General features: G+C 40.0%; 1 long non-coding RNA gene across 1 annotated transcript; it reads right to left on the reverse strand.

Annotated features, from left to right (window-relative positions):
• Nucleotides 1-832: 832 nt before the first annotated feature.
• On the reverse strand, nt 833-10196 carry LOC137158367 (uncharacterized). The gene is made up of 3 exons (XR_010921395.1): nt 10048-10196; nt 9237-9307; nt 833-3101 (listed from the first exon to the last, which is right to left on the reverse strand). It is a non-coding gene; the product is annotated as an uncharacterized lncRNA (long non-coding RNA).
• Between the last annotated feature and the right edge of the window lie 2246 nt (nt 10197-12442).

Raw genomic sequence — 12442 nt, forward strand, 5'->3', positions numbered from 1 at the left:
AACAGAACACGTAATCATCAAGAGATCCATCCTCTGTCGCCTATTCCCAACTTCTGGCAAACAAAGGCTAAGGACACTTCAGAGCATGGTTTTGCGTCCTTGCCCATCCTGGCTAATAGCCATTGATGGGCCCATCCTCTTTTTTTGAATCCTGTGTTTTGTGTTTTAAACCTGCTGTCTATTAATTCACTTCAAAGGAACCAGGACTTCATCCATCTGGTGCAGTATACTGTTACTACACTTAAAAACTTGCCAAATGTCCATAGTGGTTAAATAAGTATGTAATTAGAGAACCTCAGTATTTGTCGTATTCAAGGTATGTAGTAAGTGGAGGGAATGTCTTTCTGTTTATCTCATCGTCCCCTAAGTAAATACTGCCCCAAAAGAAAATGAGTGGAACTAGCATGACATTTGCCACCATTACACTGATCACTCTGTCTTTATCTTTTTCCTCTATCCTTTGTCTGTCCATTTAGATTGTAAGCTCTTTGGTCCAGTGACTGTCTGCTACACTGTATTTGGACAGTGCCTAGCACAATGGGGCCCTGATCTTGGTTGCCCCCTAAACACTAAAGCTTGATTATTATTAATAAAAATAATATACTGAGGTGCTATAACTTGGCAAGGGTTAAAGAGCTGATTGAAAAGCAAAGAAATTTAGCATGCAAACAGTGGAGAATATTGAGGCCTTGTTCCTGCTGGATTGTCACCTCTCACCGTTCCCTTTCAGTGGGGCGCTAGGAAGACATTTCATAAGACCAAGTTTCTCAGTTTTAACTGTAGAATCCTGTAAGATTGTCACTAACGTTGCCAGAGGATTTATCCCTCTCCTTTCACTTTTTTGAGTTCTTCCTCATGAGCCAGCCCAGGCTTTCCTTGTGGACAGCTGATTTTTCTATATAGTGCATGTGTTGTGACAGAATCCAGGCACATGGTGGTATAGTTATGATTCCCAATGCTTTATCTCCACCGCAGCCAGAATGGGGACATGGGCTCAGTCCGTAGTCCCACTGGAGAAGCCAGAGATGACCAGCAACTTGATGTTCCACCTCCATTTGATGAAATACATTGAGAAAATAAATCTGCTCTTCAGAGTGGGCAAACACTGTGGCAAAGAACTGATCCAGAAAGTATGAGATGGATGCCTGTTTTATGTGTGGTGTTAGGGTTAATTGCAAGGTCCACTGTTAGTTCATGTGACTGAGCTAGAGTTGAGTGATATATCAGTGCTGAAATAATACCATATTAGTAGTTAATAAGGGGAAGATCATCCCATGCAGAGAGCTTGCACAAAGCCTGTTTGAAGGACTTAAGTGTGACTCTGCTGGTTGTAGGCCTTATGCTTGCACTATGTGCATGGCTGAATCTGAGCCATTAGGCCCAGTCAGGAATTTATTTTCTTATTTCGTAATATTTTGAATGTGGGTTGCTCCATGGGTTCCCTTCACTCCTTCTCCTAGTGAAGCTCTGCAGAGCTGTGACAAGAGCAGTTTATGTAGGTGAAGCAGACAGGCTCTTGAAGGAAGAGCTAACTAGCTGCTTAGAGACTATAACTACAATTTAAGGTACTACCCCAAGAACTTTTCTTTTAAGGAAAAATAAAGCTGAGTGTTTCTTCCTTCAGTGGCCTACCTGCAGGGGCCCCATGTACTATACCTGTAGGCAGCTGCAGAGCTGGAAACAACACAAGATAAACAGAATGAGAGAGGACAGAACAGATGAGTCAGTGGTAGAGGGAGGGAAAACAGCCCATTACTTTAATTTATGAAAGAAAAGTAGGGAGGAAAATATTTGCACTTTTGACAGCCAATCTCCAAGGAGATGTGAGAATCACCTGGAGCATGTGCCATTTTTGTCAGTACTGTATGTAGCCACTGAGCACTATTGATGAAAGGTGCAACGTGGACATGCTTTGTAGCTGGGCATGCTGGACAGATGTGATGCCAGCTATGTTGTTGTATTGCCTAAAAATCAGGAGGAATAGAGGACTTTATTTTTAAATCAGCTTTAGGTAGGCTCAAAGAGCTTTGAAACACCCAGTGCCCTTGATCCATCAAAAGAGCCCCCAACTCACCAGTCTTATTTTCCACAACAGCCCAGAAAAATCTACTTCAGCTGCCTCATAAACCCACCATGAAGATTTCTTTCTTTTAATGTGGACACAAAATGACCTCAGCAAAGAGGAAGCCAAAGCAATTCATGGATTTAGGAGAGAAAATGTTGAAGATGATTCAGCGCCCACCTCTCTCCCATCCCCCCACTTTTTCTAGGGGCTGCGACCTTGCGATATGCTTCATCAGGGAAACATAGTTTTGACTGAGTTGAAATCCCTCAAATGTAAGCTAGTACAGGTATATGGAAAGAAAAGGTTCATACTGGAGCTGAGATGCTTAATTAGAGAAAGTACAAAGTTCTAAAGCTTCCTGTAAAAATGACCATTATCCTTCCTCATACATGGTTTGTTTTTTACTCCTTGTAACTTCACAATACTACCCCTCATAGTGTAATTACTAAAATAAAAATGTACTTTCCAAGTTATCTGAGGTGAATGTGGGACCCCATTCAGTTCAGTGGAGCCCAGAGCAGCTTGTTGAGAGAAGGGCATTATAAAATAGTCTCCGTTTTCTGCAGCCTTCAAGAGTTTTATGTGAATAGGTGAACAAGGTATGGAAACATGGTTATTAACTTTTTAGGGATGTTTTTTTATATACAGAAGATGTGCCCTGCAGCCCATTTATAGAAAGGAATACCGTAACTGGAAATCATCTAATAAAGTATCTGTGTTTGGTGTCCTGGTCAATAATGCTTTACAGGTAAAGATCCTCACCAGCTGAACTCCTTCAAGTTAGAAAAAGGTTGGGCAATCTCTTGAAATGCTCACTGGCCTCTCAAACTATGAACGGGAACAGCCACTTGTAGACAAGAAGAGAACAAGAAAAAAAGTGGAAAAGTTACTCTCTCTTCAGATCACACTCAATTGTAGTGTCCGCTGGTGCCTGTTTAGTAGCCCTCCTCTTCATAAGGGATACGAATCCTTCACCACGCCCACATCCGTTGTATAGTAACATTGTGCTTCCATGTTCATATAGCTGCAGCATCTTCTGTAGCAAAGAGGATATTATATATTATTTATAAATAAGATCCACTTGTAGAGCAAAGTAAATGTAAACAGCCCTTAACAATCAGAGGGGAAGACATTTTCTGCCCTAAAGAGTTTACACTAGACAGGACAAAGACAAACCAGTACTAGACATGAGACAATAGTTCAAGGAAGGGAGAATGGGTATTCATGTTGAGGAGAAGAGGATAGCAAGGTTTGGAAGCAATACATTATGGAGGGGAGTTTCAGGAAAAGGGCCTAAATTTTCAAAAATGACAAGTTATGTTAGGTGCCCAGTTTGAGACACTGTAAATGGTCCTGATTTTCAGAGGATGGGAGCTTTGCACTCACAAATATAGAGGTCAGCATGATGGAAGGAGCAGCACAGGAGACAGAGACTAAGGGAGCAGTAAAGGGAGGGGAACAGAGAGGAGTGGAGGGACAGAGAGGGGGAGAAATGAGAGCAGAGAGATCCTCGGGCCAAGATTTAGGGCCACAATGGCAAGAATGAAGACTCTGACTTTGGTGCTGTACAAAAGAAAGAGTCCGTAGCTGATCTGTAGGAAAACAGATGCAAGATCTTTGACAAAGTTCCCCAGTCTCTCCTGAGGAGCTTGTTCTCCTAGGGAGACTTGAGCACGTAGAAATTTTCAGAGCCCAAGAAGTTCAGCTTTCCCTGACCAAGCCTAAAGTGGCATTGAGAACCGCCAAAGAAAGTCCCCAGATTAGTAAGGGATTTCTTTATGTCCATAAAGTATAATTCTATTCAGTAGTCAGGGCCTTTGGCTAGTACAAAGGCATCAGATTTTTTTCTATCAGTGCTCAGTTTTCTTGTGGCATTCCTAATCTGAGAAGGGAGACTTGTTTTAATTTCAAAACCATAAACATCTTGCACGTATGGAGGAAACACATTCATTGCAGCCAAGCACTGATAATATCCTCATACAAGAAGAGGTTAGCAGTATCATTTTCTATGAGCCTTTCACATGCTTGGCCTTGGTCAGAACTTGGTTGGAAGTCTTTTAAAGAACACCAAAATGCTGCAGAAAGTGGTGTTTTTGATTCAATAGACTTAGTTTAAAACTCCATGATGCTTTCCGATCTCTCTACTGCAGTAGCTCAATCCTGATGCACTAGGGAAATAATGCATTTTCTAGATACACAAAGTTTTATAGATCTCCATGTTTTTGGATGTGATGGCACTGACATCCCATTAAAGGGCATCTATTGCTATCATCTCTGAAAGACAGTAATAAATCAACCTACAGAACTAGATGCTAGGGCAAAGTGCCAGCCGTCTCTTTAGTTTGCCCATTTATTTCAGATTGTCAATGCTACTTTCACATAATCTTTTTATATTTATTTTTCTAATTCCTTTAGCATCCAATTAAGAAGAAATGACAAAAATATTCTCCATAAAGCATTTAGATGGACTAGGCATTGCCTAAATAAAGAGAATATTTGACATTTGCAGTTTAATTCATTCTCATTAACATTCCTAAAACACATTTATTAAAATCCTTTTTAAGTCTCTTATCATTTGCTTCCCACTCTGAACACTCAACCAAGGGAGACATCGTTCATAAACTGTGATAGTTTTTGTTAAAAGGACTTAACATACACATGGTGAAAATCTTGTTGATAAAATGTCAACATGTTACTAGTGTAATCAGAATGAAATATTATTCAAAGAGGAACTTATAATAAATATTTCCTAATTTGTAATCATGGAATTCAGCAGTGTATGAAAATAAATATGCTGCGTGGAAATGTATATATACACATCAATCGATGTTTTATGTTCTTTGGTCAGGATGGGTTGTACCTTTGAATTCCACAGAAAACTTATGCGATATTTCTGCCTCAGAAAAAAAATTACTTTGCAGGTAGAATTAAACCGGTGATGGCTTTTCTCCTTTTGATGTGTACTTCATCTTGAGTTCATAAGCAGAAGACATTTAAAGCCAAACATTGCCTAAACTCTTTATTTTTAGCTAGACGTTACATTTTAGAAACATCTATTTCAATGAAAATAAAATAGATTTAAGTTATGGAGAAGCAGATTACCATGAAAGAAAAATTCTAGCGTAGTTACAATTGAAATTTAAGTTCTTCCTACTGAAATAAAAATGACATCAACGGGGCTTTTAAATGGTGGAGTGCGTGCTAATTGGCTACAGTTCTTTTTTTCATATGCTAATGTTTGCTCAGCTGTGTTTGTAATATACCCTGAAAATTTTAAGATGCATTACTTAAGATATATTTCCATGCTCCTTGTGGTTTTGGGAGGGCTCCTTTGGAAAGAGAGGATTTTGTTCATGAACCTGGGCATGCTAATAACCCAGAGGAAGGATGGCAACATTTTTCATAACGCTACCTCTTTTACAGCAGTTGTAGAACCCACAGTCACAAAGTTTACATATTGGCTGAGCATAGTAACATCTTTTTATGTAAGATTTCTCTTGTGTGTGAGTGCTGCAGGTCTGAGAAGTTCAAGACGGTGACAAATAAACATTTTAGCACTTATATAAATTGTGCGCCCAGATAAGCATGCATTAAACTATTGGTCAAATTATCAAAGTTATATGCATACAACTATGTCCCTGTATTTATACATACCTAATTTATGCACACTGTAGTCTTATGCAATCTGGTATTTCCATACACATCTGTCCTAAACTGGCTAAAGCATACACACACATATCAGATTTGTGTGTGTATCTTGAGTATTTTGGTGCAGATGTGCGGTAATATTTCCTTACTGTATGTTCAACCTAAATAGCCTCTTTCTTATGTTCATCCCATTTCTCCTGCTTCTAATCTCTGAGTGAAATCCTGGCCTCACTGAAGTCAATGGTAGTTTTGCCATTGACTTCAGTGAGGCCAGGATTTCATCCTCTCTGCGTCACTAAATAGTACCCGTTTCTCTTTGGATTTCAGTACTGGTAGACTGTTGTGGTGTCCTCTAGTCATCGCTTAGCCAAGCTCAAGAATTACCTTTAAGTAGTCAACAGTTGTCAACAAAATAAACCAACACACATTTCTATTTTGGGTTTCACCTTTGACGGATGGGGTCTGAAGAAATCAAGACTGAATGGGATGGAACCACACTAACTGAAAATGGCAAATCTGGTCGTGGAAATCCATTTGAGCCACAATCTCAGAACTGTCTGGGGCCTCAGCACAGCTCAAGTTCTAATTTGTTTCTTTAAGCTAAAAGAATGTAACTCTAATGACCTCAATTCCAATGAAAAAGCTTGGAGCTATCTGAATGAAGGACAGGTCTAGCTCCTGAGATCATTGGTACATTTGTGCAGAATGTTATCACGTGTTCTCCCTCTCAATTAATAGTAAAACCTGTGATTCTGAATTTCCTGCGTGGAAATTTCATAACAGATTGAAATGTTGACTCTGCTTTTAACTCTAATAAATGAACTTGAATCCAAGAGCTCTGAAACAAATCTACAGCAGGCTGGAAGAGTTATCCTACCAGTCTAAATGCCTTCACTTTGTCCTCTCTTTTCTTGACCATTAGAACCTCCTTCTCTCTCAGACTCTGGCCTACCTCCTTCTCTGTCTCATTATCAGTCTATTCAAATGCTACTGCTAGGATAATTTTCCTCTCCCATTTTTCAGACCAACTCAGCCTGCGTCTCAGGTCCCCTCACCAGCTTCCTCTCTTTTTCTGCATCCTATTCAAGTTCCTTGTCCTCACACTTTCTGTCATGCTGTTCCCTTTGGTTGGAACAATATAATACATCACCATGCAACTCTGCACAGTCCTAGTCTGGAAATAGCTGGGTGAGTATGCCTGAGTTTAGACCGTGATCTCTGCAGGGCCCTTGTATACCCATAGCACTGTATTAAAATCTAATTGTCCAACTGATTGCAGAAGAGCTTAGGGATGACCCTGAGGGGCCTGTCCCTGTAACATTTGTTCATTCCTAGTAGGGATATCCTCTCATAGTGCTGCAAGTAACAGCTAGACTGGAATGTAGTAGGGACAGTATTAGCAGCAACTCTGCCTCTTTGTTGCATGACAGCTATGTGTGGGAGTCAGGCGCTGGGCACTTCACTGGTTCAGTGTGAGGAGGAAGGGCAGAGGCCAGTCATGATAGATTTTTTTAAACTTTAAAATAGTAATTTTTAGATATACATGTCCACTAATTTGAAGGGGTGGAAGGAATAAGCAACCTCAAGTTCAAGTTGCTGATAGCAGCAAAGGTATCTCCTAATAGCATTTTAATATGACTGGCTGTTTGCTCAAGCCCTTGAAGTATGAGGTGCCAATGAGGCACCACAACCCAACTTCACTGGCCTCCATCTCCTATTGGTTTCAGTCATTTAGTCCCCTGTGCTTTTCTGTGCTCCCCCCTCAAGGAGCTTCATTTGTTTTTTTTAAAGCTCATTCAAACTAGCTATGTCCCCCTCATCTGATCTGACCAGCTGCCTCAATTTCTAAGGAGAAAAAGTGAAAAGTCAGCAGCAAAAATGAGCAGAAAACCCCCCCAACTAGAACAAACAAGTTTCTTTTTGCGATTTCCTATGAATTTCAATGGAAGATTGCAGTAGTGCAAGTCTGCCACTAGTAAGTGCTGTGAGAGGCTATAACTCAGGAACATGCCCCAATTTGCTCCCATGATTCAAAATGGCATCTCTTAGGAATCAGCAGAAAGATCCTTGAAGAGTTGGAGTGCTTATTTGTTCAGAGGAATGCTTCAAAAGGTGAGAGGAGCATTTTTAATCTTTGTGCTTCTGGGGTGTAGTAAGCAGGAGAGTGAAGGACTATGTAGCGTGTTTCTTCTTCTCCATGTCCCTCACTGGTGTCTCATACAGTTAGCCCAACGTGGGCTAATCCTTTAGTAGTGCTCTATCCACTAGGCTGCACTGCTTCAGAGTATTCTGTGAATATTTGTTTGCATCATAAGTGCCATTTCTTGCTTCAAACCAGTGATGTAAGGATTAGGGGCCCAGTCATGTATGTGTTAAAGTATATAAAGTTTACTTGTTACTGAGTTCAGTGGAAGTACACTTAGGCCCTAGATTTCCAGAATTTACATATCATTCCTTGATTGTATTATCCTTGTTGTCAAGCATGTTCTGTTTCCTAAGTATCTTCCTATAAAGCTGTTAAAAAACCCCAAACCAACAACCCCCACCTCTCCCAAATTTTTATAAATTTAACATTCCAATTGGAGGAAAGCTAACCTACAGTGGGTTAAATATCATACATTGCTTGTTTAATAAAAATCACTCCTACTCCATGTGATTATCTGTAAGCATAATTCTTTGTCTGTTTTATGTTTTCAAGAAAAGTCAGACTATTAATGAACTATAAACACATACTGTTACTAATGTGGGTGGAATGTCACATCTTTGAATCCCTTCAGCTAAATGGACTTGAACCCCATATTCCCTACGTAGATGTGGTGATGACAGAAAATGATTACACTTCATGCATGTATTTGGTCGTGAAAAGTTGCCCAAAGGCATAATATTTGCAAGCCCAACTTAAATACCTGATGAAATTAGTTTAATTGTAAGGAAGCTATTTCATATTGTTGTGGCACTGTATGTCATCACATTTGACAAGTACCAGGGTCTAACATTTTAATTGAAAATTACTTTGGGAATCCTGCCAGACATTACAAACTGAAAATACTAAAACCCCATTACTGGGTCACGTAATATAATAGGCACAATGTCAAATGTCATTGTAACAGGCACACTCTATGACTGTGCAGGTGTGAAACTCTGTGTTGATCATATATTTTGACTGAAGAATAATTTCCTGAATAGCAATTTGTTACCTCGTTCAATGAAACTGAGGGTTTTCTACAGCAGTAAAAATGCATTCCTTCCAGAGCTTATTGCCTTTTGTCAGAAAGATTGATTAGACTGTTTAATGATAGTTTCTTTATTTCTATATGTAGATACTCACATTAAAATGGGTTAATTATTCCCAGTTAAATAAGTGTTTTTCCTTGAGACCAGTACTGTTTAATGTAGCTAACAGCACTTCAAGGAGCAGTGATGTTTTTGCTCATATACATCTGTATTAACAAAGGCCTACACTTTATTTTGAATTCCTATGAGTCCTCAAGGATAATCAGATTTGGATACAGCATTAACTTACCAGTGGGTTAGCTCTGGTCTTCAGCAGTTCACTTTCTGTACAAGGCTGGATCCATGGGACTTTTGCAGCTGCTGAGAGAAGATGCAGATTGTAAATAAAGATGATGTTACAGGGGAAATAGGAAGGATTTCATTTAGCCCAATGAGGGAGTCAGAAGAAAAGCTGCTCACCATTACTATTTTTTTCTTGCAACCGCACTTTCAGGAATGCTCTCTAATTTTGTGCCTCAATTTATATGGATCCTTGATACCTTGAAAAATCAGGCACAAGGTGTCTCAAGTTGGGCGATTGAAATTGGAGGCACACAAACTAAACGAACTCTTCTGATCATTTTGGCCTGTCTGAACAACCTGTCTAACATGACAAAGCCCCTGTAGCCATGGGAAAGGGGAGAAGAGAGCTAATCTAATTAATGGAGAGGGGCTAAATGTATCTTTAAATAGATAGATGTGTTCTATGGAAATACCTGGCTATGGTAGATAGAATTGGCAGATGTGTGGGAAATGTGATTGTTACACTCTCTGTGTAATTGATTTGAAACAGGACTGGATTAATGGAAGGTTTCATTGAACCATGGTCTGGAGTAGAGCCTGGGCAAAAAATTTGCTGAAATATGCAGGTTTGGGTTGACTGATACTGTTTTGTGAATTTGCATCAGTTTCAGCTAATTGTTTTGGTTGAAAGGAAAAAAGAAAATGTTGGGTGGACTGACATGCTACTTTTTGGTTTTGGGGGCTAGAGTCACAAGGGGAATTAGGTGCCACTAACAAAGCAGGTGACTCCTTTATACTCAGGAAGCTGGTGTACTCACTTTGGCTGTGGGAGATTCAGCTTCTAATCACTGCTCCAGCAACTCTTTAACTGGTTATTCAAAGTGGAACAGCTCTGATAGAAGAGTAATAGAGAGCTAGACTAGAGCCCAGTAGTTAGGGCACTTTCTTGGCATATAGGAGACCTGAGTTCAACTCCTTGAGGAGATTTGATCCTGTCTCCTAGGTGAATGCTCCAATCACTTAGCTCCAGGAGAGGGCTCACAGCTGTGAATCCCCAGTGGAGACAAATGCCTCCCTCCAGCTCAGAATGAGGCACCTAACTCCCTTTGAGGGGTAGGGCTCAAGCCACACCCTTAGCCTTGGTGTGTCCTACTGGCTAGTTTAGGCAGCTCCCTGCACTGTGTGCTGCCTTCTGCGAATCCCTTTTTAGGCACCTAACTCTCCCTATGTATTGCATAGGGAGCTTGGGCCCCTAGGTCAGACTTGCATAGGACACGTAAAAGTTAGACATTGCAATGCCTATACCGCCCTTGTGAGTCTGTCCCTTAGAGCAGTGGTTTTCAACCTGGGGAACGTGAGCTCTCATCAGGAGGTACACGAGAAATATCCTGTACTGGCGGACAATGCATTTTATTTAGTAGGACTTGGCAATCTAATCAGCGTTTAATCTCCTTTCAATTAAAATGCAGCTGCATGGCTGTATGTTTCCTTTCTGCTGTGTGACTCAGAGTCAGAAGCTTTCAAATTGTGGGGTGCATCCCCCCAGTGTGTGTGTGGGTGTGGGTGTAGGAATGTTGGGGGGGAGCAAACAGCGACGCCAGGTAGGCGTTAGACTACATTATTTGGAAAGGGGGATGCAACCTAAAAAGTTTCGTACAGGTGTCCACTGGTGAGGAGTTGTTTTGGTTTTTAATTTAATTAAAATCAAATATATTTCTTACCCTCATTGCACCATACCTTAGCTGTGTCTAAAAAAAAAAATTGATCAGCTGTGGAGGAATTCATGCTAGCAATAAAACCAACGTGCATAAATATCCTGTGAATGGGAAATGACAGGATGTTTCACTTTAAATTAGGGATTAAGAGTTTTGAAAATGTACAAAACTTGGCATATTGAGATATATTTGCACAAAATCTAGGACATGTAACCCCACTTGAATTAGGGCTGAAGAAAAAGTTCACATGAATCCTTGCAAACTGAATTTCCTGTGATTTGCACAGGTGTAATTAATATATGTATGTGATTTGTATTCTGTCGTGCAGAATATTTCTTAATGAAGGCCTACTTCTACAAATCCCTGTTCACACAAGTAGCCCTTACTCACACAAGTGATCCCATTGATATCAGTAGGATCACTCTTGTGAGGTAGTAGAGCCAGGCCATAAGTCACATAAAACCAACGTGAGTGTGATTCTAGTAGCCAAAATAAAAATGGAGATCTTCCCATCGGCTCTGCTTCACTAACAATTTTGGTTTACTGAAAGGTCTGTATATAAATGTATCTGATGACACTACACATTGCCTTTGCTCCAAAGATTCTCACGCACAAAAGGAAACTGACAAAAGTTTATTTTGGAAAAGGAGTAAATCCAAATGATGGATACCATGTGTCAAAATAATCCTTAGTGCACATTTGCACGTTCACACTAAAGTTTAAATTATGCTTTAGGATCTAGATAGAGGATGAGTTTGTTAAGGAACAGCCTGATTTATCCAACAAGTTAATTCATTCTTTTGCATGGAGAACAGAATATATCCATTTCACTTAAATGTTATACATTACGTTCAGAGAGCTCTTTTGATCCTAGAAACAGTTCACCTGAAAAATCAAGTAATGAAAACATCCCCTTATGGCCAAGTTTTCCTTTATTCAATGTTCATTCTATTCATTCTTGAGGAACAGATATGTCTTGTTACCTTGATGCTCACTGTTATGGTACTATTATAACAAATTAATAACCTTTGTCTTATCATATTGCTTAAAAACATTAATTAAGCCTCAGGTGAAGTAGGTATCTCCATTTAACTTGTGTGGAAACTGACACAATAAGAGGCTAATAGGGCCTAATTATCAGAGATGATGAGCAGGTGCAGCCTGCATTGGTTTTACTTAGTTGTGGGTGCTTGGCACTTAATCACCTGCTTGCATGCATTCCTGAATAGGGTTGGACTCAAGAATGTGTTTAAGTGCTGTTCTGAACTGCAGCCTATGTGATTTGCCCAAGGTGGTACAGTAAGTCTGTGGCAGAATTGAGGAAAGAACCTGGAACTTCTAACTTTCAGGCCAGTGAAACATCCAATAAGCCATTGTATGAGATTAGAGGGGAATGAATTTGTTTTTGGGCTAGTCTACACTTAAAACTTACAGCGGCACGGTATTGGTACAGCTGTGCTGCTGTAAGAGTGGTTGTGTAGCTGCGTTATGTCGACGG

Source organism: Emydura macquarii, unplaced genomic scaffold (assembly GCF_026122565.2).
Source record: "Emydura macquarii macquarii isolate MOO-44397 ecotype Brisbane River unplaced genomic scaffold, CSIRO-AGI_Emac_v2 contig_1644, whole genome shotgun sequence".
In the NCBI taxonomy this organism is placed as follows: Eukaryota; Metazoa; Chordata; order Testudines; family Chelidae; genus Emydura; species Emydura macquarii.